General features: G+C 36.6%; 1 protein-coding gene across 1 annotated transcript in view; it reads right to left on the minus strand.

Moving 5' to 3' along the window:
• The window catches only part of LOC145685106 (cell adhesion molecule 3-like), a 383,448-nt gene that overhangs the window by 355,565 nt on the left and 9,337 nt on the right, over positions 1 to 18,546 (minus strand). The window lies entirely within an intron of this gene.

An 18,546-nucleotide genomic window follows, 5' to 3' on the forward strand; every position in this document is an offset into this window, starting at 1 on the left:
AGAAAATTCTGTCACTTTTTCGCCCACCTCCTTCTAACATCGATATGTCACCTAAAACGTACCTGGAAGATCAAAAATAGTCCCCATCAGTTTGGTGGGCCGTGAAGCGAAGAAGATATCAAGTGCATTTTGCACCTGTACTAAGGATTTGAATTTGTGTTCTCTAAAGTGATTGTCCAAGGAATGGAACAGGTGATAATCGGACGGTGCAATGTTCTGGGAGTATGGCGGATGCAATAATGTTTCCCATCCAAGGCGTACAGTGGTGTCCAGGATTATCCTATCTACGTGGAGCTTAGTGTTGTCCTGTAATAGGAGGACCCCTTTGCGATTCAGAGTTTTGAGTTTTTCTTGAACACGACTCTACTGTTGACAGTACACAGTTGCATTAACGCTCCGATCAGCTGCTAGCAGTTCCCGATACACGATGCTACGAGCAGTCCACCAAATACACAGGAGGACCTTCTTCTGGTGCAGTGCTGGTTTCGGCTGTTTTGGAACCGGTTCATTGGATGCTAACCAATAGTGATGGCGCCGCACAGTGGTCGGAAACTGAGAAAAAACTGTCAAAAATCGATTTTGTCAATTCCGCCTCCTATGAAATCGGTATTCATATTTGATTATAAGAATATCTCCTGCTTCCAAATCCGGAGTTTCAGGACATCGGTATATTTTCGCAGTCTATAAAATGCATGTAAACATGAACAAATAAAAGTGCCGAAAAATCAGTAAAATATTAACCAAACAATATAATATGTTTTAATCATTTATATCGTTTCTGAGGTCGATGAAAACGGTTGGATAGTACATTGGACTCAAATACTTGTGTTTAGTGAAGAGGTTTATTTGTTATCTATTGTCATTTCATTAATATGATAGATTTGTTAGTTGATGTTACAAGCTCTGCAGTCTAAGCTTATCCTTGCTTATCTGTAAAATAGGGTTTATTGAGTTGTCCATGAGTAGTACAAAGGTTGAGCATTGGAAATAGCTGCATCCAAGTGCACCTGGAGGATTCAGCCCTATCTAACCGGAAATGATTAGCAATGTTGTTGTGGTTGCAATCGAGATCTGCTATCTGAGCCTTACAAAACGAAAAGGCATAATGTCTGGTACGTAATTTGGATTGCCCCTCATCCCTGAATCAAAGTTGTAGTGGAAGTTATGCCATGAAAGCCACTGCAACCATACACATTGCAGTGATAAACTATCAGTCATGTGGAGTTGCTGTATATTACACGTTAGTGTAGTAGTATACAAGATTCTATGCTGAATCTCTTAATATTACCCAAACAACGTAATCATGAACTAAATTACATTCCAGTAAGTATTAGTATTTTTTCGAAGATGGTGCGAGTGCAAAACCGCGAACTTTAATTTTGTATCCTAAGGCCAAAGACACATTTCCCCGTCAGGATTCTGCCGCCTACAGTCGGACAATTTGTCCATGCCGACCAGATGCCGCGGTCGAATTGCCGGCGCCGGACGCCAGTCTTTCAGCGCGATTTTCGAGCTCGACGAATAGTTGCCTTGTCAAGCAGTCGGCAGACAGCCAGAAATGAGCATTAAATGCGCCGGCGCCACCGTCAGAAAGTCGTCTTGCCAAGCAGTCGGCCAACAGCCGTAAAGGCGCAGTAAATGCCCCGACGCCGCTGTCGAAAAGAGGTCGGCATAAGGAGTAGGTAGAGGGTCGGAAAGAGGCATGTCCGACTGTTTTGCCGACTCTGAGTCGGTAAAGGGCATTTCATTTTACGATTTTCGACCTTTTGCTACCTCGGCAAAAGGTCGGCAACTTTGAACAAGTAGATCGTCGTGCCACCGCGGACGGGTGCCTGCTGCCTGCCTCGGCCCGCCACCGTCGACGGCGGCAATCCCTCTTTCCGACCGCGACTTCCTGATGCGGTTGTTTTACACCGTCTATTTATTAGCTGCACATATAATCAGAAGAGGAGTACATTGAACCTGTAACCGCTTCTTGGATGCATATTAACACCTGTCATAACTTCGTCCTTTCTAGCGACGTCCAATTGACATGAGGCGCCAACATGTTACGTTCTCAATTTATAAACTATATATATGATTCACGATGGTGGGTTTCAAGATGGCGGCTTGCATTGTTTTGTGTCCTTCCCAATTTCTCCTTACTTTTATTACTGTCCTACATTGTTCCTTCGGTTATATTTTGCAGTATTTGACATTTATACGAGAGGTTTCCACACTTTTTGACCACACTTTTTGACCACCCTAGAAAGGACAATTATGTATAGAACGATAGAGAGACGTCCATCAACTTCCATAGTTTTGGAATAAACTATTTTTGTCCGCTTTTTTCAAGTTTGCGACCACTGTGCGCCGTGGAGCTTTGTATAGGACACACTCTCATCCCATGTCAACATTCTGTCTAGAAATGGCTCCTTCCTCAGATGAGACAGCAAAGAAACAGAGGTGTCTGTTCGCGTTGCCTTCCCACCTGGAGTCAAATCATGTGGGACCCATCGTACCAACTTGTAGTGCTTCCCAAGTTGATGGAGGTGCTTCCGAATGGTTTCTAAACTCACATTGAATTGTAGTTCCAGTTTCTCACACGTCTCTCCACTGTTCGCCTCAATTGCTGCCTGCACATCTTAATTTTTTACACGTCTTCCGGCACGTGGTGCGTATTCGAGTGTTTCGTCACCGTTCTTAAACTTGTTAAACTACTGCTGCACTGTCTGCGTAGTCACGACATCCGCACCAAAGGCCTGGCATATTTTCCGCCCCGCTCCAGCGGTGTTTGACCCCAGTTTGAACTCGTACAGAATACACGCCCTTATGATACTCTGTGGAGGTCCCATGTTCACTCTGTCCTTACCTACGTTCACGGTGTAACTGAACTACTAGAACCAGCTAGTATGTAGGGTATACCCACACCAACAACTGACCTTCGCCTTATCTCCATTCGCATTCAACTCATGGTGTGAGGACCAATTGAACACATACCTCCACAAAAAGCGACAGAGTTTTCTTGGTTACCTTATGTGTCCGAGATATGTCGAACTATATCATCAAAAAGTGTAATATAAATTTCTCAAATTGTTCACTAACAAGAAATATTTTAAATATATTCAACTGAAACAAAGTTTTAAGAATTACCTCAATTTGGATAACCACAGAACATTTTTACATACTGTTTAAGCCATTTTGTTCTACAAAATCTGATTTAAAAGTGTTTCATACATAGTGGCGTGGAGCCGACTCACACATTTCAAAGTTGAAGTTTGTGCAGGAGCGTTAGGTTGGTGTGTTTTTTGGGTGATGGAAAGAGGATAGAATGCCCTTTCATAAAACACTACAACAGTTACAATGACAATTTAGCGTAATGTCAGGTAAAAAGGAAATGTTTGATCAATCGCTGCAATTTAATGACTTACTTTGTTTTGTAATAAGTACAAACACAGAAAACACATTGTTCAACGCTCCAAGGTTGTTTATGTTAAATGTAATGGTATTCCTATAAAATGGCATCCTATTCTCTTTCAATCTCTCACCCGTAACTCACTGCAAGCTATCGCGTTTGCGCGATATTCAACTCTGAAATGTGTCAGTTGGTTCCGCGTCACCCTGTATTTTGTAATGTAGATAGCGAACATGATTTAAAAAATATATCACATCTCTATTCTACTAATTCTATATTAAAACCGGAAGTGGTAGAAATCTACTACTAGCTCTGGTTTCACCATTAATTGATAAAATGTAATACTATAAAAACTAAACTCTTTTACGTGGTGTACATACGACACAGCTTCTTGTTTATAGATGGTATTACTTCTGGCATATAAATTTGCTTGATATATCATACCAGATTATACCAGTTCCATTCGACTAGTGCTCTGCATATTCTGAGTTTGAATTTAAAGATGCACATTTGAAGTCAAAGAAAACTACAAATACAAAGAGAGTTTTCTTTGTACATACTATATAAGGACATATTAACATGATTCAGCCTTAACAGAATTCGTAATCAAACAATAAATGTGAGTTGAAATAAGGACTTTTGCTCGACGCTACAACATATTTCAGATTAACACTCACAGTTATAGTTGGCAAATATAATTAAATAATAATAAGTTAAGAAACATACGTCGAGTGTCAAGACTTTATACATTAAATATAAGGTACAACGTTGAATATTACTCTAAAAGTACTTCTCAGCAGCTTTGAGATTTGGTCTCTAAAGAATGAAGGAGACTAAATGAGTCTTTTAACACAAGACACTGCGTATCACAAGGCTTTTCTTTAACAAAGCTGAAACATTTTGCTTTATAAAAGGGAAAAAATACGTAATGGTATTTCTTTTATTTTATTTTGTTTTAAAGAAATGCACTGACTAAAAATTTACACAAGTAATGTAAATGTAAGTATAAGTTAAATATGAAGTAATCATTTTTTCTAAACTTTTCTCACTCTTTGTCTGTTACTTTAATAATTCTAAAACTCGTCTTAATTAACTATTCCACTTTTTATTTCACATGTACTGAAAGCAATAATTTGTATTTAAAACTAAAAATACATCTTACGCTTTACTTTGTAAGTTGATGTACACTACATTTTGTTTTGAATTAATTTACAAAGTTTAATATTTTATTACAACAAACTCAGAAGAAATTCTTTTTAAATATTCCTCGACAAGATTGTAATTGTATACAATTTCATAATACTAATACACGAAAAATACCATTTAATATTGTTTTGTGCTGTACTTTTCTATTAAACTATTCATTGTAGCAGCAGGTACAAAAACGGTCAACAAAACATTTTAACATGAAAATTCATTGCCGCTCCACTGAAGCAACTGTTTATTCTTCGTGAGCCTCCAAGAAATCAAAGATGATTATATATATATATATATATATATATATATATATATATATATATATATATATATATATATATATATATATATATATATATATATATTGTTATAGGATCTTATGGGATACCATATTATACTTTAGGATATTTATGGAATATTATTAGATATTATGATTTTAGATTTCAATTTTAGTAAAGTTACAATATTTTATGTTATTTAGATTAAGTTAAGTCACATAATCATTTTGCTCATTAAATCATGTCACAAATAATAGGAATAACATTATGTCATGAAAATCATTTAGTCTGCTGACGCTTTACTATTCCATTACGAAAAAGCAAATAAAGTAACCTAGTTACATTATGTTAACGAGAGAATTTATACAATGTAGTTATTACGTTTGTCAGACAATTACAATTAGATCAGCGTTTTTATTTTTCAAAATTGAGAACAGAATGTCTATGATATTGTAAGAATTGTGTATCTTTTTGTTTTTAAAAATGTCTTAGATTGACAAAATTTAAATCATCCGAGAGATTGTGTCTGGAGATTCTAGGGATTTTTGGTCAGCAGAATGTCCTGTCCCAATTGAGTTTCTCAAGAATTCCACGTGCTATCTGGAGCCTGTTGTTGTCATGAATATCTTCAATATCTGCAACCTCATTTCTTGATTATATAAAACCGTTTCCTTGGAAAGAGAGTCAGTTAATAAGAAGCAAGTCTATAAGAATCGAGTTAATAAGAAGCGAGTTAATAAGAACCGGGAGTTAATCGGAAGTCAGCGAGAAACTTAAGAGATTTATTAAGTTAAGATTCGTTAGATCAAACATCGAAATAGCAATTTGACATGCTGTTTCACGATACGTACTTATATCCTAAGTAACGAGTCGATATAGTTACTTTAATCTAAGTTTCGGAAAGATCGTTTACAAATTTTATTCACGTGTATTTTCGAGTGATAAGCTCATCTTTCCATGGACGATTTATAGAATTTGGAGCTGAACTGCAGATGGGATCACCTGACAACATAGGACCAGTAGTCATACAGGTATGATATTCTTAAGGCCAGATTTACCTAATTTCATTCCTCATGACCTTTCAGATATTTAATCAAGTCAATCTCAGAACACTAAATCTATTGACTAATAAACTGTTACAAAATTGAACAATATGTCTTTCTCTGAGTTAAATAACACTTCCATTGATCACAACTAAATTAGTCTTGAATTTCATGTTACACCTTTTGCCTAACTTCTAGGGGCATGATGAGAGAGAAATTCCAGATATTTCTCTTAGTTTAGTTTGGTCTTCTCATTCTTGCTACTATCCCCACATTCATTTCATACAAGAGCAGACCAGGCTAACAATATATATCGGATGTTCTAAAAATGGCGCCCACAGACTACAGAGCACTATTCTACAAGTGAAAATAAAGCGAAAAATATATATTTTATACTCCTTTTAGGTGCTTGTTGGAGACACGAATTGCAGTATGTGGCAACGTCGCAGATAAAAAACTATAGAGTTTACCTACCAATCCATCAAATAGTTACATAGATTCTTTTCAGAATGAAGTTAAAGTTGATACATGTTGACACTAGCGCCATCTATTAGCATGACAGTCGATGCTCATAGAGCAATGCTAAGCTTCCAATAAAATTTGCGACGTTGCCACATAGTGAAATTTTTGATTCCCCATAGCGCTTGAAGGAGGCTCAGTAATGTATATTATTACATAACATTTTCACTTTATTTTGACCTGTAGCATAGCGCTCTCTTGCCTGTGGGCACCATTTTTGGAACACCCGATATATATTTCAGATATCAGAAAAATGAAGTGATAAATTAAAATTTTACAACACTAAATATGCCATTTATGACAATAGAATACTGTTGCAAATAGAGATATTCGGAAACATGTGATCTACCCGGTATGCCTATGAATTCAGCACTCATGCTTATCTATGCTGTATCTTAGACATTAACTTCCCTATATCTGGATCAAATCTACGCGTAGTTAATTTTAGGTGTAGATATGATTCCATGTTAAGTTCGTTCCTGTATTAATTTTTAACATGTACGAGATGAGAAAAGTATTTCAATAACGGTAACGAAGGAAAAAAGCATTTTTAACGTCGAATCGTAAAATGTTCCTCTTTGACAGAGGGAAGTTCATATCCCGAATCTAGAAAGAAAGTTTTCAGCAAATGATTTCTTTTAGGACCAATTTAAATACATACATACTGTATCTAAGACGACAATTACCTTATATCTTCAACTGCACTTTCAGCGACATTATTAGAAAGGGATTATTCACTGATATCAATTAAACCATTCATTGTTTTAACGAATTATATTTGAGGCGCCAAGTATCAAAATCCGCCACATCCATTTCGCTTATTTTCAAATAATCTCGCAAAACGTGCAGTGAACCTCCATATAGAACGTACAAAGTCCCATATTTGAACCAATGTTTTAGTATGAAATATTAAGCTTTTAAACAAAATTCTATTTCCATGGAATTCCTTTAGATCATTATCAAACATATAACATATAAGAAGCGCTCTATAACTCAATTTCACTAAACAATGGATTTGGAGGCTTTTGGTGCTAGGCGCCTCATTTTAATCTCTCCAGACAGGTGCACCACAAATTTAACTTCTTGATTGTTGCCCCAGTGTTGTCTTACACAGAAAACACAGTGATAGATGTACCTTGAAAACTCAAGTTAAGAGTATTCAACATGATAATTAAGGAGAAGATTTTAAATCTGAAAAGAGGGAGAAATCCTGTGTAAGATCATGGTAATATCGTTGAGGGGATCATAAAATCAGAGTCGAACGAAAAGCTATCAAAAAACACTTAATGTACATTACAAATTTCTTAAGTGTGAGCAACACGATAAGATAAAGTATAATGAAAATAAAAGATCCCGTAGACCTCTTTCGATCTCTCGTGCTAAGGGCTAAGAAGCTAAGCACACAATATTGAGGAATCAGGATTTCTACTAAAGTCCCTTGTAAACACTTTGTGCACATACGAACTAGCAAACAATGTAAGGCTGATCTTATAAGAAGGTTGACTTTGATGGTGATCATAAAGAGTGAAGGTAAACGCTCTCATTACTCTCTCATTACAAACATAGGACTTTCTTAATAAATATGGAAACTAGCGATTTTGTAATTAATATAAAATCAAAACGTTACAAACAGTATATCACCATGGTACCGTAAATAATAATCTTTTATTGCTTTAAACCAGGTACGCAAATAACAACTCGCCCACTCGCCTAGGGGGAGTGATGCATCGATGTGGGCGAGTATTTAATATCATACCGAAGGTAAGTAAATGATTTCTATTGTGAGATGTGGACTAGTAGCTTTTTTCTTGGGCGAGTAAAATTTTCTTGCTTATTTGCATTCCTGGTTTAAACTAAGGGAAGGGAACTTATATAATTGTTAATCCTTGTGTACGTGCATTGAGAAAAAAATTGTAGGTAGCGTACTAGAAAAGGTAGGTTACATGTAATTTCTGTAGATTTTGTACTTAATATGCAGCAGACGTATAACTAAAACACATGTTTTGTAATACTTTCCGTATAAGTGTTCCATCTATACGAACTTTCTGTATGAAACAATATAGGCATTCAGGATCTCACATACAAATGGACGTATATAATATATAGCTGACGAAGGTAACATACATATATGTATGTAATATAAGGAAGACTGTTAGATATCAGACATCCTGCAACGGCAGGAAGACTGCAACGGCATGATGTAACATCTAAAGGCAGTGCATATGTGGCATACGGATAACGTATGCTCCATACTGATTTCTGTAGTAAGCAAGAGGATTCCGTATATTTGTACAATATACCGCTGTCCGGAGAACGGTTTTTTCTCAGTATGAATTGAACCACTGATTGGAAAAAGGGAATAAGTACAATTTTTTGCGATTTTAACCTGAGATAGCAGATGTGTTCCTTTAAGATAGTTGCATCGTTGAGTAGAAAATTGGAATGTTTGGGCAACTCTATGTGACCAATGTAGAAGGCAAAATCTCTTGCTGATTAGAAAAAGGGAATAACTACGTTTCTTATTTCCTTCTTACAGTCACTACAGGACACGACCACAACTGTGAGACTGTGTGTAAGTAGACAACCACCAGAGCCCTCTGCTTTCGTTACGATACTTCGCCTTCTTTTTGCATTGCACAATCTATGGAGAACTTTTTGCCCCAATCAGTTACAGATTTACATGTTTTCAGTAATACAAGTGGTGGTCAAAACTGCAATCATTCAATGACATGAATGCTTTTCAGCCTGACCGTATCATAACGGTTCCCACTATACACCAATATTTGCCTGTCAGAGGTCACAGTTTTTACCATGTGACCGAAATTTTGCTGTAATCAAACCAGAACTCAAACGACACAATCGCATTTATTTACCAGCACAGTATAACCACATGATTACGAATGCAACAAATACTGATCCTCCATTTCAGGTTTACGAAGTTGTCAATGAAGAAATCTTAGATTTTAAACATTGGTGGTAACCGCTTTAGAAATCTTCAGGTAGCATTGTGGAAAAACAGTGAAATTCCAAGTAAGTAAATAGAGACACTGTTTACAAAGCAGAATCTCCAGGTTATGTCCAAGCTCATAAGTTTATCAATGGACTAAGAACTGATATTTTTCGATTACTCAAAAGTAATGTCACAAACGTTGCACTGCCAACGTCAAAGGCATACGATTGGCAAGTCTCGATCAATCAGAAAAAGATCAACGATTCTTCACAAATCATCAAATACATACCTTACCAATACAAACAGTTTTATAGGATGATTTGTTCATGGAAAACCACTGATCAAGAAACTGTAGAAGAAGAAGATGCAGACGGATAGGACCCTATGTAAACCCATTCTACTGTGACAAGGTATTTTGCTACATATTTTGTTCAGTTTATTGTATTACTTTTCTTGCTGTACGAATAACATGTGCTGTACAGAAAAACGAACGGTGACAATAAAAGTGTTAGAAGCCTAATATGCGTGATATTTCGAATACATATATCCAAGACTAACATACAACATTGCATTCAACATGTACATTTTCATAGCTTTCTATCAAACTGCACATTACATACCCTACACACAATTACAATTGCACCCAACTTTAATTGATTGGAAAAAGGGAATATTTTTTCCATTTTTAAGCTTTTCTAACCAATTCCAGGGCTGCAATACAAGATTCTTCTTGTTGTCTTAGTGTTTGTTAGTTGTTTTGCTACAAGTAATCAATTATACACTTTTTGCAACAAATACAAACAACGCCTTTAGAAGGTTTTTTAGCGTTATTGAAAACTTAGGTCTGATGCACTTATTCCCTTTTTCCAATCAGTGATTCAATTATTACATTAGGTAAGTGTATCTTCCTTAGTTGTAGCAATAAACGCTTATTTTTATCGAGATGACTTCCCTTGAGAACCACCGCTGCATACAAGATATTGGAGTGTTTATACACTGTAGGAATTATTTCGTGGTGGATTGTAAGCTAGTAACCTTTAAATTTTGTTGCCTGTATCGTTAACTAAGTGTCGCAGGTGTGCATAAATATGTTTCACAAGAAACATACGATTATATAGTGATTTGATATATTTAACTCAAAATTGCGCAAATCTTGGTTCCTATATTGCACCATTTCTTTTTTAGTACGTTTTTGGTTAATATGTGTATATTTCGGTACAGTTTAAGAAGGTATTCTGCCTTTATTGGCAGGTCACTTTCCGCAACTGAGAAGCTTCCATGCTACACGGTCCTCCGCTAACCTCTTCGTCTTCGCGTATGATCTTTCTGTTTTAATATCATCCATTAATCCATTTTAAGAAAATGGAGAAATTATTCAAAGGTTCATGTGTAGTCTACATGATTTAAAAAAATAAAGAATAACATCTAGAAAATATATATTTCACACGCCTAGCGCTACACCTTCAACTAAATCAATTGAGCAGAAATAACATAATTTATGTAAATGTCATTAGGAAGAAATCTGTTCTATAGAATGCAATCACATACAATATATAAATTCTCCATATACTTCGCACTTCCCAAAGTATTTAAAAGTCATATTCACTGTAAGTAATGCACTCTTCAACCTCTTATGTGACCTAACCCTCTGGCTACTTGTCTGGCGACCAGAAACACACTGGTTGTACACAGCGGTTAGATCAGCGCCTTCGGGGATCTAACCCTCTATGTTACTTGTCTACTGGTGGCTCGTGAATTTTCCCATACCTCGGGGATAACCAATAAAGATAAAAGCCATGAACAGATTGGTAGTTGTTGATTTATCGCATCACACAATATGAATATAATCATTATCTTTATGCTGTAGAAGACACGAGATAATAAAATATGATAAAAATGTCAATCGAATATAACCTTTGAAATTGTCACCTTGAACATTAAGAAAGAACATTACATTGTATAATCATAGTGTTGTGGACCCCATATTTCTCAGGTAATATTGGCGCATAAGTTCTCTGTTTGTTTGGATCAGCATGCATGTTTATTTTTCTTTTATATATATTTTCAGACACAGGCTTAGGATTCAATCATAGTTTCATGATGTAACGAAATATCTGTGTTTACAAAAGTGTTTAAAATACATGCAGCATTACTTCAATAATTTGTTTTCTAGGTCTTATGTTTGACTTGGTTTTACTTGATTATCCTTTTTACTCTTCTACCTTATCCAAATTTTGATTGAAACACAAAGAAACATAAAGGTCCGCCATGCTCACAGCAGCTTGTAATCGTAATCCGCAGCCATACGCCTAAATCAACGCGGAAGCACATGGGCTTACAAGAAAAAAAAAAAAAATCGAACACATAATTTAAGACGTTGTAGTAGAACGAGTTGTCCATGTCTGTTACAATTCTAACAGTATGACTGCCAAAATATCAATCTTTTTGCATTTTATGTATAAATCTGGATGTTGTTTGCACGTTTACTCAATATATAAATTACATTGTGGGCTTGGTATTCTCCTGAATTGATATACTTCGAAGTTGTTACGTACGCTATTTAGAATATTGTAACGAACCAAATGTTTCGTTACAGTCTGTTTATTGTTCAAATTATGATGGAAGTTGTTTAAATGAGTGTATATAATCATTAATTTATTGGTTGGTTATGTTAAAGATTATCGAGACCAAGTGTAAACTGTTATTCATGAACTATTCTATTTTAATTGTTAATACTGTTGGGTTCAAATATTCATTTCCAGTTATTGGTAACCTATGCATAGTTTTCTAACCACCCTTAACTTCATACTACATTTATGTAAGTATTCAGGACTTTGTTATACACAACAATGTTTTTAAGTCGGCTAATTGCCTGCATAGTTTAACGTACGACAGCGCAAGTAGCGACATCTATTAGTGACAAACAGACAAGTAATAACAGTGGTGGTGACATATCTTACCGTGACGCACAGACTAAAACGTTTGAAGATTATTAGGATAAATGAAAAAAGTATATACAGTAGCGGTATGCCTTAAACACTTAACTATTTATCCTGTGAGGTAGACAATCTGAAAGTCCGCACTGTCATTCAGATTGCTTACCGTTCAGTAAGTGCAAAATACGGGCACTTTTGCTAGGAATACGATAAACCTTGGCTTCGTTTCAGAACATTTTTCCTCAACTGACATATACGAAGACCTGTCTGCCTTCTTGCCCTTTACTCTTAGAACATCTGAATTCTCCCCGCCCGACCTCTCTCTCTCTCTCAGAGAGAGCTTAGTACCATCACTCATTCATTTGTGTAAATATATCCGTTACAAAGCCAAGACGTTATCACAAGGGAATCTTATATCGTTTATGTGTCCAAAAGGATTGAAAAAAGCTTTTTCTGATTTTGTTTCCCTGTTTGCTTGTTTGTTTGTTTGTTGAGTTACAGGAACGAGGCAACAACGAGGTGGTTGTCGTGAAGAATAGAAAAGGAACGTTCTCTAACGTTCTCTTTAGTTTTACGTCACGGGGAAAGAGAAAGAGAGTAAGAGAAAGAGGCCTGTTTGTGTCACGCCATTTTGAGCCGGGGAGACAGCCCCTCAGCACACGGGAGCTGTAAAGGTTAGTGCCAGGGACGAGCCTTGTTGTTTTGGGGGGTCTTTATCTTCTCTCGGCGGGCGAGGTGTGAACACTGAGCAAAGATTTATGACATATAGTCACGCTTCCCATCTTTATCCATAAGGTACGTAGAAGGAAGAAGAGAAGCAAGTCATTATAGAAGAGTGGCTTCCTTTCACGGGAGTTGATAATCTCTTGGCTGCATCGCTTTCTTCAGCAAAACTTCGCCAGGAAGGGAGGATTTCAGCCCCGCACTTCCTTCTTCAAATATTGCACACTGCTTTATGATCAATCACCTGTACCCTAAAATAAACGTGAAGAACATTTCAAGTCACGTACTACTTAAAAAGAATGTTGAGTGTTTGGATGATGATTGTAAACACTGCATCAATACCTTCCTGAAAACAAATAGACTTTTCGGAATTTATTTTGTATAACTTGTGTACGTATAATCTAGCTGCAATATCCTGATAATTGGCAAACGGTAATAGAAGTCTGTGAATATTTCCAAACTATATTTTTTTCTAGGACGAGAAAAAATTTCTGATGATTATTTTTCTTTTCTTCTTCTTCTTCCTCTTCTTCTTCTTCTTCGGAGACACGGTGGTTTAGTGGTAGAGTGCTCTCCTCTAATGTAACGTATTTAGTTCCAACCAGGTCATGTGAGTTTGTGTAGAGATGCGCACGAGACGAGTCGAAACAGGATTTTCCTGACAAATTTTGAGTCGAAACACGGCTCTTCCAATAGAGAAATATACATTTTTCGAGTTGAGACATCACTTTTATAGCACATTTTCGAGACGAGACAGTCACTAATCTTGTCTCGGGCGCATCCCTAAATTTGTGGTGGAAACATAATATCAGTAGAGTTTCTTACGATTCTTCCGTCTTCTCCTACATTCTTCTTCCACTCATTATTTTATACTCACGTTCCTGAATTATTAATCTCCTTTAGTGTACAGGGCATAATCGTAGGCCGTAAAAGTAGAAGAGTTTACTTCATTTTTTCTATTTTTAATTTTACGTCCCAGGATTTTGTCCTTTAGGCTAAGAGAAATGGATGAATAATGAAAAGCTAATGATTACGAAAGAAATGGTAGAATAAGAATGAGGAAGAAACCTCAGTACACGATGCTGTTCACCGGAAACTGACATGGACCGGGATCAAACCAAGGATCTCTCGCATGAGAGGTAAGTGCTTTATTACTAGAGAAACGTTTATTCTATTTTTTTAGACTGTCGTGTGCTATCGCAACAGAGGCACGAACATAGAAGCATCCAGAACTGTTAGAAATAGTTACTCTTTTGATTTTCTAAGGGAGTCGAACCCTGGATAGATTTCGAGTCAGATCGTAAGGCTAATAACTAATACTACTCAACTACATCAGACCCGCACCATTTTTACATTATGACAGTTGTTTTCAATATGCGGATATGGATCTTTTATATTTTGAAAGGAGATTTAGATATAGTATGTCTAAAATGGCCAAAAACGTAGAGTTGATTCTCTTGTAGACTAAACGCGCTAATTGTATTTAATATTCGAATATCATACGCCAAAGTTCACTCGACTTGTACAGAATTTCCATATACAGGTTGGTCCGCAAAGTAATGAGATTGGCCGCCGCGCGGTGCTCCAATTCCAAGCAGCGCGCTCCCCGGTAGGGAATTTGTGTCGGGGTTCTAAAGTAAGCAACGCAACGGGCGGTAGTCGCGTCTGAGCTCTCGCGACGTGAGGATCACGCGTGGCGCAAAAGTTGTTTTTGAGTTTTTGTCACAGCAGAGAATGTGAGAAATGGAATGTTTACTGGAGCAGCACTACGTGATTAAATTTTGCTTTCACCTGGACAAAACTGCTTCCGAGATGCTTGCCTTGGTCATGGAGGCTTAAAAGACAATGGCATATCAAGAGCGCAGATTTTATGCTGGTTCAGTGAGTTCAATTACGGACGGGAGACCGTTGAAGACATGGAGCGATCTCGACGCCCTTAAACCACTGGTTTGGACAAAAAAATTGGCCAAAATGCTCCAGCGAACGCACCATTTCCCACGTTCTCTACTGTGAAAAAATCTTAACGATAACTTTTGTGCCACGCGTGATCCTCATTGCAACAGAGGTCGGATGCGACTGCCGCCCGGTGCGTTGCTTAGCTTAGACTTCCCACCACAAATCACCCTCCGGGAAGTGCGCTGTTGCCGACTAGAGTGCTGCGCGGCGGCAGGGACAAACCTGTATTCATGCATACATGCTATTAAAAGGCTTTATCTGGTTATTTTAAAACTTTGAATTGGCAAACTGATTGCTAATTCGTAAACACAATTGCCAATATGTAATAACGAAACACTATTAAAACAAAACCAAATTATGCAAAGTATTCCTTTGTTCTGTACTTCTAGCTGTAAAACATGCATCGTATCTTTCAACGCAAAGGAAAACTAATTCTTAATAACTTGAATGTTTGTGTTAATTATGGCCATAACTTTCTGCCAATGGTGGACACACATTGTATGAGTGGATTTTCTTGAGTTTCTCCGTTTCCTCTCATTCGTTGAATCATTTCATTCACTATCCAATGTGGTAACCTCAAAGCATAACTGTGGGGCGTTAAATGAAAGGATTTTGGGAACAACTGTACTATTACGCACTCTTTAAAATCATTACAGTCTAATGGTTTTAGACCTTAACATATACAAAGACACATAGTAAAATTAAGTTGATGCTTTCTTTTAATATTATTATTGTATTATTTGCATTCATAATAAACAAATAATGCTTTCAGCTTTTACCGGCACATTTTGTCTGGCGTTTTCCTTCAAATAGATTTGTCTATTTCTTCTGAACTCGAATTGAAAACATCCAGCTGAACACAACGAACAAACAACACGTAGCAACAAGGATGACTATATTGCCATTAGCTACAATAGCTTCCAATAACATCACATTGTGTTTACACAATAATATTACCACAACATATTTCCTCAGGTGACTTCACCAGAACTATGCTACCAATAAATGTAGCAGTAGCCAAAACATTGACACAAAAGTCAAGTTCCTTAGTTAGAATGTTATATTATTTTATGTTATTCGTCTTCGTATATTTGTATTGCTGAATATTGTTAATGCAAACCGATGTTTTACTCGTACTTGGTCACAATTATATGCATTTGAATTGCACGATCACTTTACATATTAGATAACACAGAGAAGAGTGAATACGTGGAAATTTGGTGTGACTGCAATACTGCAAATTATGGTTAGATTAAAATATCAACGAAGAAACTAAATGTGAATTGAAAGCAGGGGATTTGTGTTATTTTCAGTCCAAATTATTTTAATTTCGCGAATTCTGCCCTAGAATTTGAAATTTAACATATGTAAAACGATAATTATACCTTGTGTGCTGTACAGTTGCGAAACATGGTCGCTTACTTTGAAGAAAGAACGCAGTCTGAAAGTATTTTTTTTTAAATCGTGAGGCGAATATTTTCGTACCTAATAGGGACGAGAATGGACAATGATAAAATCTTCATAATGAGAAACAGCATAATTTATACCGTTTACCTAATATTGTCGAGGAATTAAGTCTAGAAGGTTCAAGTGGGCAGGTGATGTATCCAGAATTGGGAAAGTTGAAAACTTTCATAATTTTAATTAGAAACCCGAAGGAGATCATTAGGAAAAGGATCATTACGAAAGAGATCATTAGGAAGATCTAGGCGCAGATGTTAGGACAATATTAACATAAATCTCGCAGAATTAGGAATATAAGTGGAAACTGGATCCAATTGACTAAGGACAGTTGTCAATAGATAGCTTTTTTGAACGCGGTATTGAACTTTTGGATTCCATAGGCCATAGATTTAGGAGTTAGTTTGTATGTTAGCTGAGGTTTCCTTTTTTCCTAGTAATAGGTATGGTTAACGGGAATTATTCTAAACATACTAATATTTTGTCTAATAGACTTATTGAAGCACACTGGAATGTACTGGGTTTTCGGGGTGATATTCATAATTCATAAAGTGCAAAAATTTTTAAACTGAGCACAAGTTCTAAATCGTAGTCTTCTGTAGCTTAGGACTTGGTGTCTGTATGATTCCCAGGACTCGTGTATTAAGATTACTATATGATTTGTGAACTTAAGCACTTCTGCCTTTATATTACTATGTGACTTGTGAACTTAAGCACTACTGCCTCTAAATTACTTTATGTTTTCCGAACTTAAGCACTTCTGCTTCTAGATTACTATATGGTTTGTAAGCTTAAGCACTTCTCTTTCTAGTTGATTTTTAGGTCTTCTGAACTTTAGAACTTGTCCATCTAGATTATTTTATGACTTGTGCACTGACTAATGCATCTAGATGATGCACCTAGCACTTTAGGAGTTTCGCATGTTTGGTTGAACATAGGACTTCAAACGCCATTCTAAGTTCCGGATCCCATCCTCAAAATTTTGAAATTTTAGAAAATGTAAGACTGAGAACACTTTTTTTCTCAACTGTTAGCTCAATTTCATGAAAGTCGTTAGGTAAAAAGAGGTAATTCTCCCCCACCCTTGGAGGATTTACCCAGGGTCAAGATCTCGTTCTTATGTACTTATTCAGTAAATGTAGATACAGCTGACTTACCTGTAGAATATTGTATTCAACATAATGAAATTTAAACATATTATTATTGTATAATTCAGTAAGTAACAGTTTCATTGAAATAAGTCCGGTATTATCCAGGTTGAATAAACACAAAGAAAAACATGCATTGCATGATATAAAAACATGAAAAAAATAATCTTTAAAGCTCCATAGCTCCAAAACTATGGAACCTACCGTAGTCGGGTCGAGACTTCACGTAGGAACTAGTATGTGCCTTATCCAAATATCCAAGTTTCAGAATCCTGTAGTACTTCCACAACAATCTTTATAGGGATAGTTGGGTGTACTTCAGATTATATGTCGGTACCCAAACTGCCTCTATAAATATTGCTACAGAAGTACCGCAGGATTACGAAACATGTATTTTTGGGTAGCGCACATATTAGTTCCTAAGTGAAGTCTTGATTCGATTACGGTAGGTCCCACAGTTTTGGAGCTATGGACCTTTAAAGTTGATTTCTTCATGTTTTCGGTAGCCTTTAACTCCGAAACGAAGCATTTGTGCACCCAGGTTGGTCTATCACTTTTGTCTTATCTTGGTGTCAGAATCCCCTCCCAAAAGTTGTGGGTGTTGTTTTGAAACACCATATATATATATATCTGGTGTGGTATGGGTGTTGTGTTATCGTTTATCATGTTAGTCTGGCAGAGAAAAAAACACGATGAGGTAACAGACACAACTGTCCGTTACCTGGGCAACGCGTTGGAGTTTTAGCACACCTACAACCAAACTTGGTTAAACATGAATATTTTAGAACTCGAGCAATAGTGATGACATTACGCGTACGTTTTGGAATGAGGACATAGACGTCAAAAAACAGGCAAGAGAGAAGGGGGAGATGAAATAGAGAAAACACAGCGAAAGAGAATGAGAGAAAGAATGAAGCGAGAAATGAAAACGCATGGAACGA

Source organism: Thermobia domestica, chromosome 5 (assembly GCF_964235325.1).
Source record: "Thermobia domestica chromosome 5, izTheDome1.hap1.1, whole genome shotgun sequence".
In the NCBI taxonomy this organism is placed as follows: domain Eukaryota; kingdom Metazoa; phylum Arthropoda; class Insecta; order Zygentoma; family Lepismatidae; genus Thermobia; species Thermobia domestica.